Raw genomic sequence first — 23200 nt, forward strand, 5'->3', positions numbered from 1 at the left:
CGGCAACAACTTTGGCGATGAAAAGCATGCAATTGGCGAGGAATTTTTTTCGTCGTCTTATACCTTTTTTGTTGTAGTGAACCATTGTGAGGTTGTGTGTGTTCCAATGGGAATCCGGGAAAAGCGGAACCATTGTGAGGTTGTGTGTATTCCAATGGAGATCCGGAAAAGCGGAACCATTGTGAGGTTGTGTGTGTTTCAATGGAAATCCGGAAAAAGCGGAACCATTGTGAGGTTGTGTGTGTTCCAATGGGGATCCGGAATAGCGGAACCATTGTGAGGTTGTGTGCGTTCCCATGGGAACCCGGACCGGCGGAACCATGGTGAGGTATGGCTTGGTTATCCGCGGAGAGGAGCCAATGCAAGATTTTGTGTGCCAATGGGAACCCGGTGCGGCGGAACCATTGTGAGGATACTCGGGAACCCGGAACGGCAGAACCGAGGTTGGGTGTGTTAAACAAGTGGTTTTTGAAAGGTTGATTTGTAAATGAAAATGTTGACATGGTCTACGACGAGTCGCGTAGGAGAAACACGGAAATCTTGGACACCAACGATAGATGATTAACGAATGTGGATGTGTCTTTGATATTGTCTTTTGTAGCTGTGTATATACGTATCATGTGGAAATAGATGTTTTATGATATCCAGTTATTTGTAAGCTATGGGTTAGCGGGTAAGGAGTTTTCTATTGAGCTTTCGTAGCTCACGGTGTTGCCTTTTTGGTGACCCTGACATATTATATCGGTGGCGACGCTGGTATAATGTGTCAGACTTTGTAGATGATCAAGGTGAGCAGTATACCTTGAAGGCCTTTGGAGCTGAAGAGCTGGCTCAGATGGAGGAGCAGGCGGAGCTGTAGATAGAAACCTTAGTTCCCTTCCCTTGTGTAATAAAAATGCTCTCATGAGAGTTTTATTGTAATAACGAGCCAAACTCCAATTGATTTTATGAATAAAATGTCTTTTTAGCGTACCCAAAATTCGGGGCATTGCAAAAGTATCTTGCACAAATTGACACGAAAAAAAAGCTCTATAAAGTGGACACACAATCTCATGAAAGGAATATCAAGTGTTGGAAACTCTCTCTCTAACCACCAATTCACAGCCCATTGTTCATAGGATCAAATATGACTTCAATTCCAGTTGTAACGTCAGGTAAAGGAAAATATTTAAAGGCTAGGTAAAAATTCAAATATTCGAGAATGACTTACAACAATAGGGCAAAAAAAATTAATGTGTGCCCTTTTTTTTTTTTTTTTTTCCTTTTTCTCTTTTCAATTTTGCCACATCTCTCTTCCTAACTCTTTAATACAATCCCATATAAGAACAAGTATTTCTCCTTTCCACAATGATTTGGTGTCTTCCTTTTTCACCTTTTTTCTTTTGATGTTTGTTTTTTTTTCTATGGGAAAGATTAGCAATTAATAAAGCTCAATTCTCACTACATTTACTCTCTCTCTCTCTTCTGAATAATATATCTTCACACAATTATCTAAGCCTTCTCAAGACACAATATAGATAGAGGAGTTCAACAAGAAAAGTGTATCATGCGAGAGGCTCAAATGGGCTCACAAGAGATAAATGTATGAAAGAAAGAAACGAACCGACTCAAAATAGCAAAGATGGCAATCCTCTCCAAGCGGCAATACAACCGTGCAACTTTCCAAACCCAAAAGATAAGTAGACAATTTAAAATATTCCCAACACTCAACAACGAATTTGGTCTTTTTAAGGATGGCCATATCGGCCGATCCGTCCGATCCGTTATCCGTATAATGCCCTGATTTTCTAAGAAATTTCGGAAGCATTAACCCTAAAATACACTGAATTTTATAAACTACTAGGCCCTTATTTGTCGTTATACAAAATGTACATAAAAACAAAAAAAAAAAACAAAAAAAAAGAGTCTAACATTTTATTTAAAAATCTTCAGAGCAACTCTAGTCTTGATACATATCTCAAGCATACTCGGTCTCCGCTCTTGGTATTCCTCCTGTGTCAAACAACTCCACCATTGAACCCTACACCCTCTGGCAAATTGATTGCCGAAGCAACCGATTTACTAGGATACAAACGTATCCGTGAGTGATAATTCACCCAGTAGAATAATCCCAATCTTACCAACCCTTTACTCTACAATTAGCATTCAAAAAAATAACAATAATATCACAATTGATAATACACGAGAGGTATAGAATAATAGCACATCGTCTTTTTCTTTACTATCCATCATCTTACATGAAATCTAAGGATCATCTCCACGAGATCCTTTCCTCCCACATCCACTAACTACAACTGTCTCATGGGTCCACCCTTCCTCTTGCTTATCCTGCACCAGGGTCCTAGGTGAGCGCACCTAAGTTATGTACCGAACATGTTCTCACTTAAGACCATAACAGGAGGATCGAGTCATCCCATGACGTATCGTACATTAGGGTCAGATATCTATTACCCCACGTTAACTATAACCGTCTCATGGGACCCATTCTCTTCCCCGAAGAGAAACTTCCCATGACGTATCATACATTAACGTTTCACTAGCTATAATCGTCTCATGGGACCCATTCTCTTCCTCGAAGAGAAACTTTCCATGACGTATCATACGTTAGTGTCACAATACCGGGCCCCGCAGGTAACCCATTTCAACACAGGGCCCCATTGGTTACCCTTGCCATCACTATGGCTTAAATCACAATCCACATAATCACACTTCCAACACTTTATCAATTTCCATTTACTTGACATCGTCTATATGAGTCACTACTCGTAACCACCCAGTGAACCTAGGTCCATTCTAGCATGTACAACATGATACAATCAATAACAGCTCAATTCATAATATGATACATTTCAATGCAAAAGCTGCAAGCATGGTAATTGATATTGTGCGAGTAAGTAAACACATAAGAGTTTTGGATTGGGCCAGTGCCTTTTGAATATTTAAATTTTATTGAACAAGTATATAATTTTATTAACTTTGAGGATTTCCATTAGTATTTTCGAAATCCGTAGAATATTTATAATTTTAGGATTGTACAAGTAGTTGTTTATTCTTTTGTCCAACTGTACTGAGTATATTTCTTTTCCCGTAGCATTATTATTAGACTAGCTAGAAGGAATCCTAACTTTCATTTAGTACCATAGTCAAAGTCTATAGTTCTTACTACTAATTAGTTAGGTTAACTCCTGACTGTAATTATCTTACTATCTTATCCTACTAAGTATCATATTTTATACTAAACTAGTCATACTTCAATTAATGTAGTACTTTAGTAGTTTAAAGAAAATGGGGTTATAGAATCTTATACTTTTAGAAATTTTAATGGTCTATAGATGTCTACTGGATTAAATAACATTTTTTTTAAAGAAAAATGAATCAAAACAGTACAAAGGATCGGAAAAGAACTAACCTTTTTATTAAGGGAAAGAGACTGCAAATATTACAAGGGAGAGAGAGAGACCGAAAGCTTGGTTTTTACAGAGAGAGAGGGCAAAACCAAAAACCTGCCTCAAATAAAAGCAGACGCATCCTTTATATAGAGGACTCTACAGGAAATGGAATTATTACAATACAACTGTACAACTGTGGAAATAATTGATGCACAACCTTTCCACCTAACACTGAAACTTACCCTTTTATTGAGTAACTTTGAAAACACTCCATTATTGAGCCTTTCACCGAAAATTAAAATGTACTCTATTATTGAGTACCATCAATAATTCAGTCTTCTTTGATTTGAAGCTTAAGCATCCATTATTGATCCCGTTTTTCTTTTCCTTTCCTAGATTGGGTTGTCACAATTTCAACCATACTATCCCAGAAGTCACCCAATGTGGGCTCATGCTGATCTTCTTCATAGGGGTCTTGTGATTCACCAGCAAGACAAGCAAAAGGATTATTGTCGGCTTCATTACTGGTGGCTGATGTCATGGATGCATCATCTGAAGCTTGATTTACCGATTGTAAAAATTGGTCCTTCATATAATCCATTGTCTTAATAACAATTTCCTCATCAGAAAGGGATGGATTTTTGGTTCTTATTTGAGCCGAAATCTCCAAGAATGGATTCTTGATTGAGGGTTTTTCCCTCTGCTGAACCTGCTTGGCTAGCTCTTGATTTTTCAATTTTATTATTGATAGCTGCTCCTCAATTTGAAGCCCTTTCCACCATTTGTGCTGATAGAATCGTTCCAGAATTGGGAAGCCAAAATTGTCTTTGGCAACTTGGATATCCCATCTCCAAATCCATGGGATTCCGCAAGATGCCATAGCTTGAAGGAACAATTTTCCTTTCGGAATATTGGGTCCCCATAATTGAGACTGAAATTTCATAAAGGACTCTATTTCCTCCTGTAAATCTTGTGGAAGATAATCCGGTTGGGCCCAAATTTGTTCCACCAAGATATAAACCAATTTAGAAATTCATTTTGTCCAACAGATTTTGGACATATTTTAAAAAACCAAGAGTGCTTTTTCTTGGGATTTTGATAATAAAAAGCTTTGGTCCAAGCCTCAATATAATCCCAATAATTATATTGGACTGTGGATGTTCCGTGCTCATTTTTCATAGTCAAAATTCTTGACTTTTGTGGGTGAATTCCCCATCTATGAACTGGAATAACCATCTTTATTATGGCTTTGCTATAACTGATAGGACCATTCTTTTGATCCACTTTTTCGAAGGTGTGGCTAAATTCCACTGATCCTGTCTAAATTAGCATTTGCTCATAGCAAAAACGATATTTTCCTTCAGGAACTGGATATCCCATTATATCCATGTATCGGGACCTAATTTCCCAAGGATCATCTTTGAATTGTTCATCCTGAGATTCCAGGATCATAATTGTCTCAGTTATTTCTGAGGTTCTGAAGATTTCTTCAGTTTGGACGACCTCCGCCATTGAGGGTGATGATGGTGAGGCGAAATTAGCCTCTTGCAGAGACGGATATTGCAATCTCTGAGCCTTTAAGTAGGCTTCTACTTCTGCTTGGGTCACCTTTGGACGACCCCTGCCACGAGAAGAATTTCCTCGACCACGTCCTCTATCTGGTGGTCTGTTCATTCTGCAAAATTAAGCAGTAGATAATAATGTTAGCTCCAATTGAAGCCTGTCAATTGTCAACTGGAGAAATTCCATATCCCAGTCTTCATCATCATCAGTTCCATATTTTTGATAATGCCGTAATAATGCTTCTCTGGTATGAACCCATCGTAGAACATTACTACGATTATGAGGCCATTTTAAAACTGTCATCTCAACATGGGAGTTGAAAACAGCCCTTTGTAATTTTAGATATTGCAAAAATATTGTTCTTTGCAAAACAAAATTATTATGATTCATCCCTGCAAAAATTCACGGGTAAGGAAATCAGGTAGAGAATTATTTTCTTCCTTAATGTATTCAATTTCAAAATCAAAGGCAGATAATTCAGACTGCCAACGAGCAAAAATTTGTTTTGAAGCAAGATTTTTAATATCCTGTTTCAATACTTGTTTAGCTGCATTGCAATCAACTCTGATTAAAAATTGTTGATTGAGTAAATCATCTTGAAATTTATTTATGCATTTAACAATAGAAAGAATTTCTTTCTTTATTGTACTATAATTGGTTTGAGCATTTTTAAACAAACCAGAGGTAAATCTTACTAATTCTTCTCTATTAGAATTAATATTATATTGTTTCAAAATACCTCCATATCCTATATTTGAGGCATCTGTCTCTACAATCTTCTTCCATTTAGGATTGGCTATTGCTAGGCAAGGTAATTGCTTAGCCTTCAATTTAATTTTTCGAACAGCTCTAGTATGCTGTTCAGACCAAAGAGGAGGATTCTTCTTAAGTCTATCATATAATGGTGCAGAATCCTGAGCCAAATCTTTATAATAGTCTCCTATATAATTAAGACTTCCTTTTAATCTTTGCAATTGAGTTTTATCCCTTATTTCATCAGGGAATTTAGAAGCAAATTCTATACTTCTATCAATAGGGATAATTTTCCCTTGGTGTATATTGTGTCCTAAGAACCTGACCTTAGTCTGGAACAATTTCATCTTAGGCGCAGAAACAACTAAACCATTTCTTTTTATTACATCTTTAAAAATTCTAAGATGTTTAACATGTTGATCTATGTTCTCAGAAAATATTAGAACATCATCAATATAACAGATTGCAAAATCAGAATGAGGGTAAAAAATATCATTCATAATATTTTGAAATTCTGAAGATGCATTCTTCAGACCAAAAGGCATAACATTCCATTCGAAATGACCAAATGGAACAGCAAAAGCTGTCTTATACCGATCAGATTCCTGTATTTGAATCTGCCAATATCCTAATTTTAAATCAAATTTGGAAAAAATGACTGCCTTATTCAGTCGATCCAACAAATCTTTTTTATTTGGAATGGGATATCTTATCCACATTAAAACCTCATTTAATGGTTTATAATTAATAACCAATCTAGGAACACCTCGTTCCTTTTCAGCATTTTTATTAGCATAAAAAGCTGTGCAACTCCAAGGAGAATAGCTTTTTCTAATCAATTGCTTTTGAAATAAACTGTCAATCTCATTTTGACATAATTTCAAATATTCTTGTTTCATTTGAGAAGGTCTAGCTTTCGTAGGAATTCTTTTTTCATTAAAATCCTTCTCATAAGGTAATGAAACAACATGCTGTTTTCTATCCCAAAAAGCGTTTGGGATATCACTACAAATTTCCTTTTTAAAATTCTCTTCAATTTGAGAAATTTTCTCTTTTAAAAAAGGTTTTTGTAAGAGATCTTCAATATTCATTATTTGAATCTCCTTTTTGAGAAAATTTATTTGTTTATCTTTATGAGAAATTTTTCTCATTATATCATTGATTTCCTTGTAAACAGGTGGGGAGACAAATTCAAAAAATATCTCATGATCACCTATCTGAGCAGTTATTCCTGCTGTGCTGGTCTTCATGGGAAGCAACATAGATAAAAAAGGAGTTCCAAGGATTAACTCCTGTTGAAGATTCCTAATACATAGAAAAGTTGTTTCTAAACAAACTCCCTTATTACAAATGTAAACATTATTGAGTTTGTATTTAATTATCATTTTCTCTCCACTGGCATTAGTGAGACTTTGAGAAGTTTTCTCAAAATATTGGGTTGGAATAATCCCTTCTTGGATACAATTCATATCCGCACCACTATCAACTAAAGCAATAATATTGTTGATAGTGTATTCCTTATGGATTACCAAATTAACCTTAATATGCCATTTTTGGTAAACCACTTTGTTTATGGAATTTAAATAGGCCAAATCATCAACCTTACTTGATTCGCCTCTATTTTCTAAGACAACTAATCTTGTCTTCATATCATAAAATTCTTGAGCAGCTTTGCTCTGGAAAGTCTTTAATGTCCGAATCTCGGCTTTCAGAGTGTTAATTTCACTCTTCAGATCAGGAATTGTAACAGGTTTAAAATTATCTACCTGTTCTAAACGATCAAGAATAATTTTTAAACTATAATTTTCATTAGGAAGCTGGGGTTTTTCTTCCTCTTCTTCTTTCATTGAAGATATACAAGTTTCTATTACCTTCATCTTAAGTTGGGGATCATCAATTTGATCAATAACCTCTAAAAGACCCTGCTGTTTCTCAGTTAGAACATTCACACTGAGACCATTCATTTCTACTATTGCCTTCCAATAATCATCAAAAGTCGAACATTCAATGCCATTGCAATTGCAATCATTAGTGATCTCCTCCTCTTCTGAAGTAGAAGAGGTATCTTCATTCTCAGAGAGATCATTAATTTGATCTTCCGAATCAGAATCACTAGAATCAATTTAAATTTTGTAAAGGGTCTGTTTTAACCCTTCATCTAATTGAAGCTCTTCTAATTTCTTTTTGGTCTTGCATTTATTTGCATAATGACCTATTCTGCCACATTTAAAACATTTGGCAGAGACCTTCTTTTTTCCTTCATTTTTCTGCTTTCTAGCAGTATTCTTAGGATTTTTTGAGCTTGATGGCTCATCCCTATCCTTATGTTTCGTTTTCCCATATTTCTTCTTAGAATATTTTCGAGTAATCTTATTACTACTCTTATTCTTATGAGGTTTCGAATACTGGGGTAGATCGTAACCAAATTGGTCACAAAATTGCCCTAACTCCTGCTTACCGGTTAGGTTCTATTTTTTCAATTGATTATGCAACTTTATGTCATTACATAAAGTCAATCCTTCCTGAATAATTATGGCTATAAGCTGGCCATAAGTGTACCTATTATAATCAATAGATAAACCATTATTTTGGTCACGCAATTTCTTCCTGATTTTCTCAGCAAAGAAATAAGGTAAACCATCAACAAATTTTGACTTCCAATGCTCGCTATTAGCATCAATTCTCTGCATCACTTTAGCAAGAAACACATCTTTATACCAACGAAAATGAGTTAGCGTTGGACATTTTAAATTTTGAAGTAGCTATCTACTTCTTTCTCGTTGGTTATCCCAATGACCAATAAAATGTAAAATAATTGACTGGACAAGAGTGTAAACTGCATCTTGTTTTATTATGCCAGTCTCAGTTGTTTTAACTGCATTCAAAATTTCTTGTCTTTGGTCTGTGGTTAAAATATTATCCCACCAACCCTTAAGCATACCAGTGAATCCAACTGTGATCCAACCGGCGACTTCCTTATCTTCATTTTTATTATTAGTACAAATTGTGCTATACATCATCATTTGATGTGCAACACCAAAAATTTGATATTCAGTCATACCATCTATGTTCCATTCATAGATAGTTCTGCCACTAGAAGACATCTGTTTTTGAAAACCAGATTCTTCATAAAGCATATCTTGTGGAGTAGGTCTAGGATAATAATGCCTATCAGCTCCACTATAAGGAAAATTTTTAGGATATTGAATTTTATTAATAGTCTCATGCTGAGACTGGAGAAAGGAATTTTCTAATTCTACCACATCCTGGGAAGACATCTCCTGGTCGTGGTCATCCGAGATAGCATTAAGGGTTAATCCCTTAAATCTTGTTTGTAATTCTTTAAGTAAATCAAAATTTTTATTAGGGTTTGTGAGATTAAACCCAGTTATTGGTAATGGTGGCCGGATATTAGATGGTGAAATCTCATCCTCCTTGTTTCCAGTCTTAGGGCTTATTAGTCTCATATCTTCTCTAGTTTGAGCTATCTGCTCTTCCATTCTGACCAATTGGTCTCCAATGGTATTAAGACAAGCATTAGTATGATTATTCTGTTTATAAACTTTTCCATTTGGATCTGTGCTTGTGGGTCTAACAAAAGCAGCAGTTTCCAAAGGTTGATCAGACTCCGAATTGCCCTCAATAGACAAAGGTATAGTTGGAGGATGAACTACGTGAATCACAGTTCCCATCATAGACCTCCAATTCCTATGATAATCCTGTATAACATTTATGGATCTATCGCATTCAAGCCAATACCTTCCATAAAACCATTGAGTGAAAGGTATAATTTTTTGTTGGCTTTCAAGGCAATCATAAAATTCATTCTTGAATTTTTGTAATTGACCAGAATTATATTTATTGAAATACCAACTCCTAAACTCTTGATATTTTGGGAGTTGAAATTCTGCATTAATTTCCTTCCTAAGTTCAGCCCCTATTATCATTATTAAGACTAAACGCCATCTCACTAGCAGTAGGTGATTCTACTGTGTTATTCTGGTGAGTATAAACTCCACGAGGTATTTGGTTTTGGGACAATCTTATCCCAATCAAATTGTCATCCTCCACAGGATGGTGTGATTCTGGAATCTCCGATGTCGAATGTCGACTAGTAGTTGGTATGCTAACTCTATATGGAGTTTGATTATTTCGAGAACTCAAACTTCTCGCATAACTACCGGCCTGAGAGTTTCTAAAATTTAAGAAAACCGTACCATCATTATCTTGAACTATTTGTTCAATTGTATTACTAATGGGTCTAGGAGGAACCACATTAGGCATAGTCCAGCTATCAGGGAAGGTAATTTCTTCCCAATTAATCAACCTATTAGTTGCAACATTTGATGTCAACATATTAGATTCTATTAAAACAGTTCTATCTGTAGGGCGCATCATTCGTACCTTGGGATTCATAGTATTCATAACTTTATAGTAAATTCTATAAATTACAGCAATAACTTCGGATCCAGGCAAGAAATCATAACCTCTAGTCTGGATTCTACAATTTAAAGCTTCTCCTATGTTTCTATCAGTAAGAGATAGAGATAAATCAGGGAAAGCATTAAAATAAACAGGACCATGACTTAAGCTGGTCTCAATTGCCTCAATAATTGAGGATCTCCAATTATTACACCTTCCATCACGCAAAGTGACTTGTAAACAGGTGTCCATTCCTAGTAATGTTAAAGGTTTAAGGGCAATTTGCACTAAACCTATATGAACATACCTATAATTTTGCATGTGTGCAAGTAGATCAATGCGATCTATAAGATTAATTATCTTATCATTCAATTCCAGGCTATTTCGTTCTGATAATGATAGAATTAGAAATTCTGAATTAATAGAATATGCTAATGTGCAAGAACAATAAAAATCACTGGACAATTCCTCCAGTTCGTCATTCTGTTATATACAGACATGGAATGTTTGAATTGAAAAGTCAAGAACATAGTTTAGGGTCAAATCTAGAACTACATTTAGTACAGGGGCCAAACTGTAATATCAGTGCATCTCTTTACAAATTAAATCGTGCATGCTACAGTGAACTGCAAAGAAAACAAAAACAGAGCAGTAACTTGTTTCCTCGGCTCCGATCCGCGGTTTCAATTCAATTCATTCCATTACAACTTGTTTAAATTAACATTTAGGGATAAATAATTAGGAGTGCTTAAGTGATCTCAATAATTGAAAACCCACTTGTGGGTTATTGTTCATTGCCGCGAAAAGCAGAGAAAAATGGCCGGTCTCGACCACGTGACGTCATGATTGATTTCTTTCATTCCTGGATCGTAAAATCAATAGGTAATCACATAATATGCTTAGGAGAGAGTAGGGAAGCGATTATTCTACCTCGGCCCCGACAGAAAAAGCGGGTAACGGTATTCTGAACAGTTTCGGACGGCTTCGAAAAAATCGGGCAAGACGACGGAGCAACAGGACATGAGCGCTAACTTCGGATGATTGAGGATTCGTTTAGAGGTGCTCGGGGTCGTTCTAGAAGATGGGCAGTCGAAATGGGTGCTCGGATAAGTGTAGGATCGAAACCCACTTTTACTCTCTCACTCTAAACCACCATTGTTGGAGCCCGAAAATGTATCTTTCTTTCCTTTTTGCTACTGGATTCAGTTGTATGAGTGTGGGGTTTTGTGTGTAAATCTCGGGTTTCACGTGGTGGTATATATGGAAGAGTGAGTGAGGAGGGAGAGGGATGGTTTATTTGGAGGAGTAAGGGAGGAGGTGGTGTGACTGCAATTTTCGTGGGATAAGGATGGCAGCCGAAGTATAAGGGATATGGAGTAATGGTTCCGCAGGAAACAAGGGGAGAGAGAGAGAGAGAGAGAGAGAGAGAGAGAGAGGTGAGAGGGAGTTAGGAGAGATGAGGATTGGGGAAACACAATCCCACAATTTTAGGGAACAATTATCATGTACATATATATGTATATATATAATTGGATTTTAAAATTTTGACTAATATAGAAATAAGATATATGACTACTAATTATTTTATTTGTTGCAAAGAGATAATTTCTGAATAAAAATACTTCTAATGTAGTTAACTAATAAAATTTTAGGGTAACAATACGAGTTTTTATTTGAAAATTTTAGGACCAAAATTAGGGTCGTTACAATCCGTCTCGAACGGATCGGATTTTTTGGATATCGGGGCGGATTCGGATTTATTTTTCAAAAAAAGTTTGGAGATCGGATCGGATTCGGAGGTAAGTCTGCCTATGATCCGATCCGCCCCGAATCCGATATCCGATCCACCTACGAATATCCAACTATATAAATAACTCTTATTTTTAGGGTTAGTCAATAGTCAATCTCCTACCCAATCGACTTCACTTCACACAACCCTCCTCGCCCATGATTTCTCCCCTTCTCTCTCTCCTCCCAACCCCCCTCCCTCTCTCTAAAAAAAAAACCCTCCGGCAACGGAGAGATACGACAATCTCCCCTCAGGAATGAAGCAGCAAGACTCCCTCCCCATGTTAGTTTTATTAAATTTTTTTTTTCAATTTGAGTTTTTTTTTTATCAAGTTCCAATCTGTTTTTTTTTTCTTTCCAAATTCGGATTCGAATATTCGATCGGATATCCGTTCCCCGTTCGGAGCGGGGATGGAGGACAAAAATATAATCCGTTTGGAGTTCGGGGCGGATTCGGAGGGCGGGTGGAGGGTTTGGATATTGCAATATCCGCCTCCGATCCGCCCCGTTGCCATCCCTAGCTCTTTTGTGACAAACAAGAGTTTATTTGACACCACTCCAAGAAAAGATAAGGCTCTAAACTCACATGGGCATAAGTCTCCACTAAACTAGCCATCGAGAATAATCAAGTCACAGCTCACAAGTAACCAAAGCCCAAAAAGACGTGAAGTGCAAATGTGCTAAAAATAAATGCCATGACAAATTCTTTGCGACAAGCTAGCAAAAAGAACTACAATGCCACCACAATATTAAAAGAATGACTAGCATATCTCAAACTCAATCAACCAAGAGCCAATTTCAACGGCCTTCAAGTCTCATACAAAAAGAATTCCACCATTTTTTTTTGTCAAAAAAAAAAAAGTGAACAAAGTGATCCCTCCCCCTAACTTGAACTATTCAATGTTTGCATTGAAAGCATGAAAAATAAAGATAGGACATAAACGTAAAAGAGATGAAAGATATCACCTCGAAAAGAAGATGCTAAGCAGAGTAAACTATAGAGAGAGGGAGACCCCGTAACTTGGATCGAACAACCTACAAAATGTTAGCCTCCAAGACAACAAGAAAAATATCTAAAAGAAAAAAACAAGGCAAGAAATAAAGTGAAATACAAAAAATCATCTACTTTCTTCACCCGAAAGACACGGGTACTATTTTTTTCCCTATTTCTCAAGCGAGAAACAGGTGGTTATACCAGAACAAAAAAATAATAATTAAAAAAATAAAAAAAAATTTATGTACAAGCAGCCAAACGGGGGTACCGAACATTTATCATGCCAACGAGAGTTAAGACAATGAACATAGCACTCCATTCTACACCTTTTATCAAGAATTGAACTCGGCCATGCCACAGGATAAGATTCTTCGAGTAGCGCATTTGCCGAATTCGTTTTAGACATTTAAGTACCACCAAGTGTACAACCCAAATTAGATCAATTTTCAAATTGTTGACAAAATCCACAAGATAGGGATGATAAACTAAATTAAATTCATCAACACCAAGAAAATCAATAAGTTTCACATTTAAAAACTCTTGTGAAAGTGAAGACTCAGTAGGAGGGGTGGCACCATCTAGAGCCAAGAGTATTTGATGCGAGGGGTGGCACCATCTAGAACCAAGAGTACTAGGAAGTGACACTGAATAATCAAATTGTTTTGCATAACCTCCCTAGTACTTTGCAAAATGGGCCATTTTTTTTCTTTTCAACAATAATAATAAAAAAAAAAAAAAAACAGGCTAGAGGTAATTGCTTTCCAACGATGGAGGATTGCCTACCTCTACCTATGATGACTCAAAACAAAACTAAAAAGAAAACAAATAAAAAAATAACTACCCGAATTCTTAACACACGTTACCAACCCCGGCAACGGCGCAAAAAATGCTTGACGATTTCCTAGTTCTAAATTAATGGGTTGCCCCAAGCGTAGGGCGGAGACCGACGTAGCACAATATTCGGTAAGACTGGAGTCGAATCCACAAAGACGGTGATGTGTGCTGACTAAAAACTCAGGTTGTTACTGATTAAACTGGCTCTTAGGTAGCCCACTCATTGACAATTGATTGAGATTAACTAAAACCTAAGAAATTGTTTGGTTTTTCAAATAATTAAAAAGGAGGTACAGTCGTAGGGTTCTTAGTACTCGTAGCCAGTCCGGATTAACCTGTTCCATTCAATGTTCTTAAAAACGTTCGACTTTAGAGAGACAAAGATACCCTGAAAGATGCGAACCTTATGGTCGCCGTTTACCCATGCGCAGAGGAGAATGAGTTTTGTTCCCCCATTCTCCCATTCACATGGGCTCTGACAATACCTGGGTTCGTTTAACAGATGTTCTTTACTAACCTAAAATTGCATTTTCTTTATTGTTGACAATAGGAGCAGTGCCCGAATTGGTCACGGCGTGCTAATCACCCTGTGACCCTACCTATACGACTACTCACTCATTATTAAGGAAGAAACAAAAGAAACCCAAGTTTGGAATATGCTTCTATTACACAAGATGAAAAATAAACAAAAGATCTAAGTTAAACAAGAACCAACGAACAACTTTTATAAAGAACAAAAATTAAAACGAATTACCGGAGTGCGGGTAATTAAACAAGACTTCAAATAACTTGGTGGAAAGAAAAACTCGAAACAAAACAATATTCACGGTAGCAGCCTTTTTTTTAAACGTCAATACTTCCTCTGACTTATATAGGAGTAGGGTTTTAATCCCCTAATAACATAAAAGGCCCTTGGACTTTACATTATAAGACATTAGCCATTTAACTTCAAAGGACTTTGCATTTTGATGCAGAACTTCTATAAATTCTTCTTTTTACCCAAAGTCTCGGACAATGGGCTCGAGTAACCTATAAACATAAAAACACATAATAAAACCAGTTAACGAAAATGACGGACTAATAAATGTAGATTGGAGAGCCAAAATATGTATATTTTGGCACTTGTTAGTCTCTGAGAAGACCCCTATCATCCTTGGCCGTCTTTTCCTAGCCACCTCCTGTGCCGTCATGAACTACAAAACTGGACAAGTCCAATTTTCCTTTGGGGACTTGAAAATGGAGGTGAATGTATTTAATGTGGATAGCTGAGTCAAGGATGATGAAGAAGTGTACGAGGTGACTTTGATCGACACGCTGGTGCAGGAGGATATCGATAGCATTCTGTACAAGGATCCTCTAGAGATAGTTTTAACCGCCGAAGAGGCGGACTTCTTAGATTATCCAGAGGTAGGGAGTTTGATGGAGATGCTTACAGTAGAGGATGTGTGTGGCGCCGTTTGAAATCTAGTTCTTGAGCCACTGGGTGCCTCACTCCCTAAAACTCTCCCGTCGTCGATTCAGCTGCCTAAACTAGAGTTAAAGCCTCTGCCGGACACTCTTAAGTATGCCTTCCTTAAAGGCAATGATACTTTTCCGGTGGTGATCTCCTCATTCCTTGGGGCAGATCAAAAGACTAAGTTGCTTGCCTTGTTGAGAGAGCACGTAAGTGCGATAGGATGGACATTAGCAGATTTATAAGGTATAAGTCCTACAATGTGTACACACCACATTTTTCTCGAGAAGGACGTGAAGCCTTCTAAGCAACCTCAGCATTGTCTGAACCCCAATATGAAGGAGGTGGTTCAGGCTGAGGTGTTAAAGCTCCTCGATACGGGTATCATCTACTCGATAGCCCATGGTGAGTGGGTAAGCTTGGTGCAGGTAGTGCCTAAGAAGGCGGGAGTGACAGTCGTGAGGAACGAAGAGGGCGAGTTAGTGCGACTCATGTTCAGATTGGGTGGCGAGTTTGCATAGACTATCAGAAGCTCAATACGAGCACCCAGAAAGACCACTTTCCTCTCCCTTTCATTGATCAAATTTTGGAGAGAGTGGCTGGCCGGGCATTTTATTGCTTCCTAGATGGTTTCTCTGGCTACAATCAGATTGAGGTAGCCATGGAAGATCAAGAGAAGACCACCCTCACGTGTCCTTACAGTACGTTTGCCTACCATCACATGTCTTTTGGCTTGCGCAACGCTCTCGGAACCTTTCAAGGTGCATGATGGGAATTTTTAGTGACATGGTAGAGAAGATTGTGGAGGTGTTTATGGATGACTTTTCAGTTTTCGGGGATTCGTTTGGCAATTGCCTCGAGAAGTTAGGAAAAGTTTTACAACGGTGCAAGGAGAAGAAGCTTGTGCTTAACTGGGAGAAGTGCCACTTCATGGTGACCCAAGGAATTGCTTTGGGACACATTGTCTCATCCAAGGGTATTGAGGTGGACAAGGCAAAGATTGACTTGATCGCGAATCTTCCCACTCCAAAGTCTATTAAAGACATTCGATCTTTCCTAGGTCAGACCGGTTTCTACAAGCGTTTCATTAAGGGTTTCAATGCCATCTCCCTGCCATTGTGTCATTTGTTATCGAAGGACATACCTTTTGTGTGGTCTGAGGCTTGTGAGGAGGCATTTTAAATGTTGAAGCGGAGTCTCACTACTCCGCCGATCGTTTAGCCTCCGGATTGGAGTTTGCCCTTTGAGTTGATGTGCGACGCTTCCGACAATGCTGTCGGGGTGGTTTTAGTGCAGAGGCAAGGGAAAGATCACTGCGTCATGTATAATGCAAGCAAGACGTTGAACGAGGCATATATGACCTACACCACTACCGAGAAGAAATTGCTCGCGGTGGTGTTTGCCTTAGAAAACTTTCGGTCCTACTTGGTGGGTTCGCAGATAGTGGTGTATACTGATCATGCGGCCTTGAAGTATTTGATGACCAAGTAGGATGCGAAGGCCTTATCCGGTGGATTCTTTTGCTGCAAGAATTCCACCTCATCATTAAGGATAAGAAAGGGGTTAAGAATGTCGTGGCTGACCACCTGTCTCGTCTAGAGTTTGAGGACCTCACTTCTCATCTCCCCATTGTGGATACCTTCCCTAACAAGCAGTTGTTCGCTGTTGATGCGTGCCCATGGTTTGCAGATACTGCCAATTATTTGGTGACTTGGCAGATTCCATCCAATTGGTCTACATCTGAAAAGCAGTGATTTTTAAGAGAGGCGCCCGACAATACATTTACGATGATCCATATGTGTTCAAATATTGCGTAGACCAGATTGTCCGCCGATGTGTCCTTGAAGCTGATCAAAAGGGGATTCTAGAGTTTTGTCACACCGAGGCGTGCAGAGGTCATTTTTCCACAAAGAAGACCACCGCCAAGGTCTTACAGTGTGGCTTCTTTTGGCCAAACTTGTTTAAGGATGTGTATGCATTTTGCAATTCGTGTGACTGATGTTAGAAGTTAGGAAAAGTGGGTCTGTGGAATATGATGCCCCTTCAGAACATTTTTGTGATAGAGGTTTTGGATTGTTGGGGCATTGATTTCATGGGCCGTTCCCGGTGTCACATGGGTATGAGTACATCCTTCTGGCGGTGGATTATGTGTCAAAATGGGTTGAGGCAGTCCCTACTAGGACCAGTGATTCCAAGGTCATCCTTGAGTTCTTAAGGAACAACTTTTTGTTGAGGTTTGGCATGCAACGTGCCATTATCTCTGACCAAGGCACGCATTTTTGCAATAGGTCCTTTGGGACGTTGATGGGCAAGTATGACATCTCTCACAAGGTGTCTACTGCCTATCACCCTCAAACCAACGGTCAGGCTGAGCTAGAAAATCATGAGATTAAAGGCATCCTAGAGAAACCCGTGAACCCGAATAGGAAGGATTGGTCACTTCGGTTGACCGATGCCTTGTGGGCCCACCGCACTGCTTACAAGACCGTGTTGGGTGCTTCACCCTACCGGTTTGTTTATGGTAAGGCCTGTCATCTGCCCATTGAGATGGAGCATAAGGCCTATTGGGCCATTAAGACGGTGAACACTCATTTGCTAGAGGCGGGTGCCCATAGGAAGTTCTAGTTGTGTGAGCTTGAGGAGATTAGGAATGACGTGTATGAGAGTACAAGCATATATAAGGCTAAGGTTAAGGCGTACAATATAGGAACATTCAGCGCAAAACCTTTAGTGTTGGTCAAAAAGTGTTAGTCAAAAAGTGTTGCTGTATAACTCGCGCATTCACTTATTTCCTAATAAGTTCAGGTCCCATTGGGACGGTCCCTACATTGTGCATAAGGTATATCCAAATGGTTTGGTGGATGTTTCTGACCCTAAGAACAATAATATTTTATTAATGGGCAGCGTCTAAAACTATTTCTGGAATTTGTGGAAGTAGGTGAACCAGATGAGGTGTTGGTTGATCCTGTTTATTTGGACGACCCTGTTATGTAGCCTTTGGGGTACGTTCCGATGAGTAGCTTTTGCATACCACTCTCTTCACTGAGAAGTGGACCCGGCTCCTAGCAATAGGGGTACCCATCATTGACTTGGGTTTTGGCACAATTTATGTATACTTGTTCTTTTATTTCTTGTAAAAAATGAAATTCAAAAAAAAAAGAAAATTGAAAAAAGGAAAAAATTAGCATAATGGTCTTGTGTTAACACCTTGATTTCTAAGGCTTGCTAAGCTTGGTAGCGGTGGCACCTTGCACCCTAGCCAACCGGTGGAAACTTAGGCATGAGGCAGGCATGTCTTTCCAAGGTGACTCGATGGTGTCGGTTGGTGTCGGCACTGGTCCATTAGGCAAGTGGCAGCTGGGATGCACGTGAAGGCCCGATGATTATTGGGGCATGGATGCTAAACGGGAAGCTAGCTTGTGGGACAACGCAATCAGAAAACGGCTAAGTATTTGGAGCTGGGTTGGATCACGAAATTGGCCAGGCAGCCTTGATTGGGATAAGGCAAAACGGTTATTGACGGTTACTGCATTCTGCACATGTTGCTGGCAGGTAGGGACAGGTGTCCCCAGCAGAATCGGGCAGTTATTAGCAGTTATTGCCAGGCAGTTTTATTTTCCTATGTGCTGGCAGCTTGTGGCTGTGCTAGCACAACCCTAGGGCAGTTGGGGGTGTCAACTGCAGATCATGGGGCCATCCCATGATCCCAATTTATTTAGTGGCCACGTTTTATTGATTGTAGCCTTATATAGGCACTGCATTTTTGAGTCTAAGGCAGAGGGATGTTCTGTCTAGTACTCTAAGTGTTTTCCTTGTATTGTCGGTGCAATAAAAGGTTGGGATGGGTTCCTGTAAACGGTGTGCGTGCTAGACTTCATTCAAACTCGTGTGTGTGTGTTTTACTGTGTTGGCTGAGACCAAGTCTTGCTGGTAACTTGGTGCCATCACGGGCAGAATCTGTAGGCGAAATTCAGCCCTGTGACATAGCCACCCGTTCCTTACCCTACCGGCGAGGGATGGGGAGAAAAGTATGTCACGTTGATCGCGTGAAGATTTGGAGTATTTGTTTTTCTTTTATTTTTATCTGTGGGAACCTGGATAACATGAGCCAGGCGGTACTAGTGTCTTTTATTTTGTGTTGTGGGACTAACAAACTGCAGGTTCAACACTTCAAGTTGGGGGATGACTCCCACCTTTTCCTTTGCCTTACCTTTTGTTGCTCCTATGTGAGGTGATATCTCTCCTCTCTTTCTCCAACTTGTCTTTTATTTTTCTATGTTTGAGCTGTCACTGAGGAAAGTGCCGTTTTAAGTTGGGGATGGATCACTTTGCTTTTTGTTAGAATTCTAAAAATCCTTAAAATGAATTTTTTTTTAAATTAAAAAGTTTAAAAAATACTTGTTGGATCCTTTCTACTTGAGACTTGGAGATTGCGATGTTTACTTGTTGGTTGCTTGTGCTGAGAATCTGTGGGAATTCCTTGAATATTTATGTTGCATGGTAGTTCTTTTTGCTAGCTTGGCAATAGGAATTTATCCTGGCATACATTCTTAGCATCTTTGCACTGCACATTTCTTGGACCTTGACTGCTTGTGAGTTGTGACTTGAGTGCTTTCGATACTAGTGTCACGCCCTCGTTTTTCAACATAAATATAAAGGATTTCCATAAATAAAACCTCACAATAATCCGCACAAATACCCCAAAAGAGTTCAACATTTTCACTTCCATAATTGCACTTCAACATCCAAGAGTTTTCAAATGATTACATCATTGGCTCCCAGGCCCAAATTAACATAAGTACAGAGTATCGAAAGAGTTAAGGATTACAATATTCCATAGTCAAAAGATTTACAAATAGAGTTACAAATACATCTTGTCCCAAAAATGATAGTAAAGCCTTCGCCGAAAAGGCTACTGTAAACCCTCACATCCCAACCACCGCTGCCATGAACCTTGCATCACAGCCATCACCATGCTTCTTCCATCTGCTGGCTGAACACCAAACTATCAGCCATCAACCTCCATTGCCTCCTTGTAGCCACCAAAGCAACGCTAAACCACCACCAACAAACACCGATGCAACCTCCACCTGAAAACAAAAAGAAAAAAGAAAAATCCAAAAACAAAATAGAACCCTAGTCTCCCCCTCGACCACTTTCTACCACCAACAATTCAATCTCCTCCACAACTCCCATTGTTGAACCAAATAAAAGCAGTATAGAGAGGGTCCGGAAACCCAACGCCATCCTCCGCGGCCACGCCCTTAAGCAGGACTTGGTACCATCCAACAATGAGAACCGGTGGGGGCCCGACAAGACAGAGCGAATCGACAGTCGTTAAGCAAAAACACGGCGCACCCTATAACGACCCGCTCTCGCCCTGTATAATATTGTCCGTTTTGAATGCCAAATCCCATCAGACCTACTAGTGAAGTCACCCATCCCTGGATTACTCCAAGACGAGCATGCTTAACTGTGAATTTCCAATGGGATTTGACGTTCTCACGGCTTTAAAAGGCCTTGTACAAGGTAGGATGAAGATCTATTATATATAGCACACGACTTACACTTCACCAAGCGATGTGGGACCACCCCAAAGTTGACCTGTCTAGTCATTGGTCAGACAGCCCCCGCACGAGTATCAACCGCCCTCAGGCTGGTCGACCACTACCTGGAACTTCCAGGGGCGGGGCGTCGCACACCCAACAGAGATGTGGATGCCGATCCAGAGCAGACAGGAAAAGGGGCGGAGAGAAAATGGGAAAGGGGGAAAGGTTAGGAGAAAAAAAGATAGGGAGAGAAAACAGAGATAAGAGATAGCCCGGGGGAGGAGGAGGAAGAGGGCATCTCCCCCCTCACAAAGGCCACCAGAAATCGCTTCTAGAGAGAAGAGATAGCCCAGTTGTATTCGTGGTGGTTATGTTTATGCAGAACCACAACAGCTCAAGTCAAATTTCTTTTTAAAAGGTTGGATATCCATTTCAATAGAAACTACTAGCGTTTGTGCTCGTTCGATGCACGAGATAAAAAAATCACATTGGTTTTTTGGCCCCGCGTATCGAACGTGCATTGACATTGGTTTTTTGGCCTTGTATGTCGAACGGGCACAATATTAGTTAATAAAAAGATAGTCTAATATTTTTTCGATCTCATATTTGATGCACGCTAGCATTGGTCTCATTCTATGCATTAAAAAAATCATTTGAGATGGAAAAATAATTTGGGGTACCACGTGACGAATCCCAAAAACATAAAATGATTTTTTCTCCATATTCAACCCCCACATCAAGAAACACTTCCTAGTGAATTTTTGGTAGGGTTAGAGCCTCATGGGAGGCGAATTTGGAGTTCAAGATTATGGACAGCCTCTGAACTCCTATTAACTAAGACACTAACATCCCCGCTAATCCCTACCAATGTATACAATATTAAAAAAAAAAAAAACCTATGTCTCTCTCTCCCTCCCTCCCCCTCCCCCTCCCACTCCCCCATCTATTTTATAAAAAGAATAATTTTTTTTTATAAAATTAGGATTGAGGATTTGGAGTAGTATGTACACATTGATTGATTGATTGATTAATGATTAATTGATTTTCTAATTATCAACCAAATATCCAAAAATAAAAACAATTTTACCGAAAGAATATTTTATATCGTAAAATGTTTTATGTTTTAGCCTTTAGCTCTATTTGGAATCTAAGAAAAAGAAAACAAAAAAGAAAATGGGTGAAAAATGTGAGGAACAATTTATTATTCACTGAACTTGAATTTTTTTTTTCTTTCTCTTCCAACCAAACAATGGAAGGAATTTTTTTTAATTTTCCTTTCGTTTTCTTAAATTCCAAACAGAACCTTATGTCGTGTTTGGATGAGTTTTTGAGAAATTTTTTATAAGAGTAACAATCTCTTCCAACCAAACAATGGAAAGAAATTTTTTTAATTTTCCTTTCGTTTTCTTAAATTCCAAACAAAACCTTATGTCTTGTTTGGATGAGTTTTTGAGAAATTTTTTATGAGAGTAATGATTGAAAGTAGAGGTAATGAATGAAAAGAGGTAGAGATTGAACTGAGAATATAGATTGGAGATAGAGATAATGAGTGAAAAGTAATGATTGGAGGTAGATGTAATAATATTTTTTGGGTTGAATTTTTTTGGGAAATGATTTTGCCACTTCTTTTTTTTTTTTAACTCCAGTCGTCCCTGCAAGTATATTTTTGCACTCTCAAAATACACTCGCAGGGGTTGGGGTTAAAAAAAAATTGGAGTGACAAATCAGCCGCCATCTTTTTTTCTAAAAGGGGAAGAACAAGGCATTAGTTTTTCTTTAAAGGAACTACATCTTTGAATTGAAGCAGTCAAGGAAATTGAAAATGTCATTGGATTGTGTGGGGGCGTGGTTTCTTCGTGAACCTTTTGATGTGGCCGCCTCCGTGTGTGGAGCCGTGAATGCTCACACCGGTCTTGATGCACCTGCAGAACCGGAGGGGGCTGTTCCTCCGGGAAGAAGCTCCGACGAATAAGTCAGTAGGTGGAGAGAGAAGAAAATGTTTAGTAAGAAGAATATGCTGATAGAGAGAAGAAGGTGCTGTTCATCTTAGAATTAGGGATCCCTCTCTCAGTGGTAGTGCTTCCCTATTTATAGGCAAGGGGGTAATGTGCTGAGCAAGTTGGCTCTACTTTCCACGTGTCGCATTCTGCTCGGTTGGCGCCTTGCAGCCGGGCCATTTAATGAACACCCTTTCCCAAGTCTTACAGAGCCACATGGGTTGATGTCAGAAAGGTCACATCATTCAGAGATGTCACTTCAAATATCAGAAAAGACAACCTACTTATCAGTAGATATTTATGGAAGGTTCCATGATCGCCTGTACTCGGCGGGACCCACTTCGGCCACACGAAATTATCCGAATGTTTGGTGCCCTTACCGAAGAGAAACTTATCCGAACAACGGTATGTTCTTATCCGCGTGTTTGGTGAGAACCCCGAGCGAACTCAAGTGTACG

The sequence above is a fragment of the Rhododendron vialii genome, chromosome 1a, assembly GCF_030253575.1.
Source record: "Rhododendron vialii isolate Sample 1 chromosome 1a, ASM3025357v1".
Taxonomy (NCBI): Eukaryota; Viridiplantae; Streptophyta; class Magnoliopsida; order Ericales; family Ericaceae; genus Rhododendron; species Rhododendron vialii.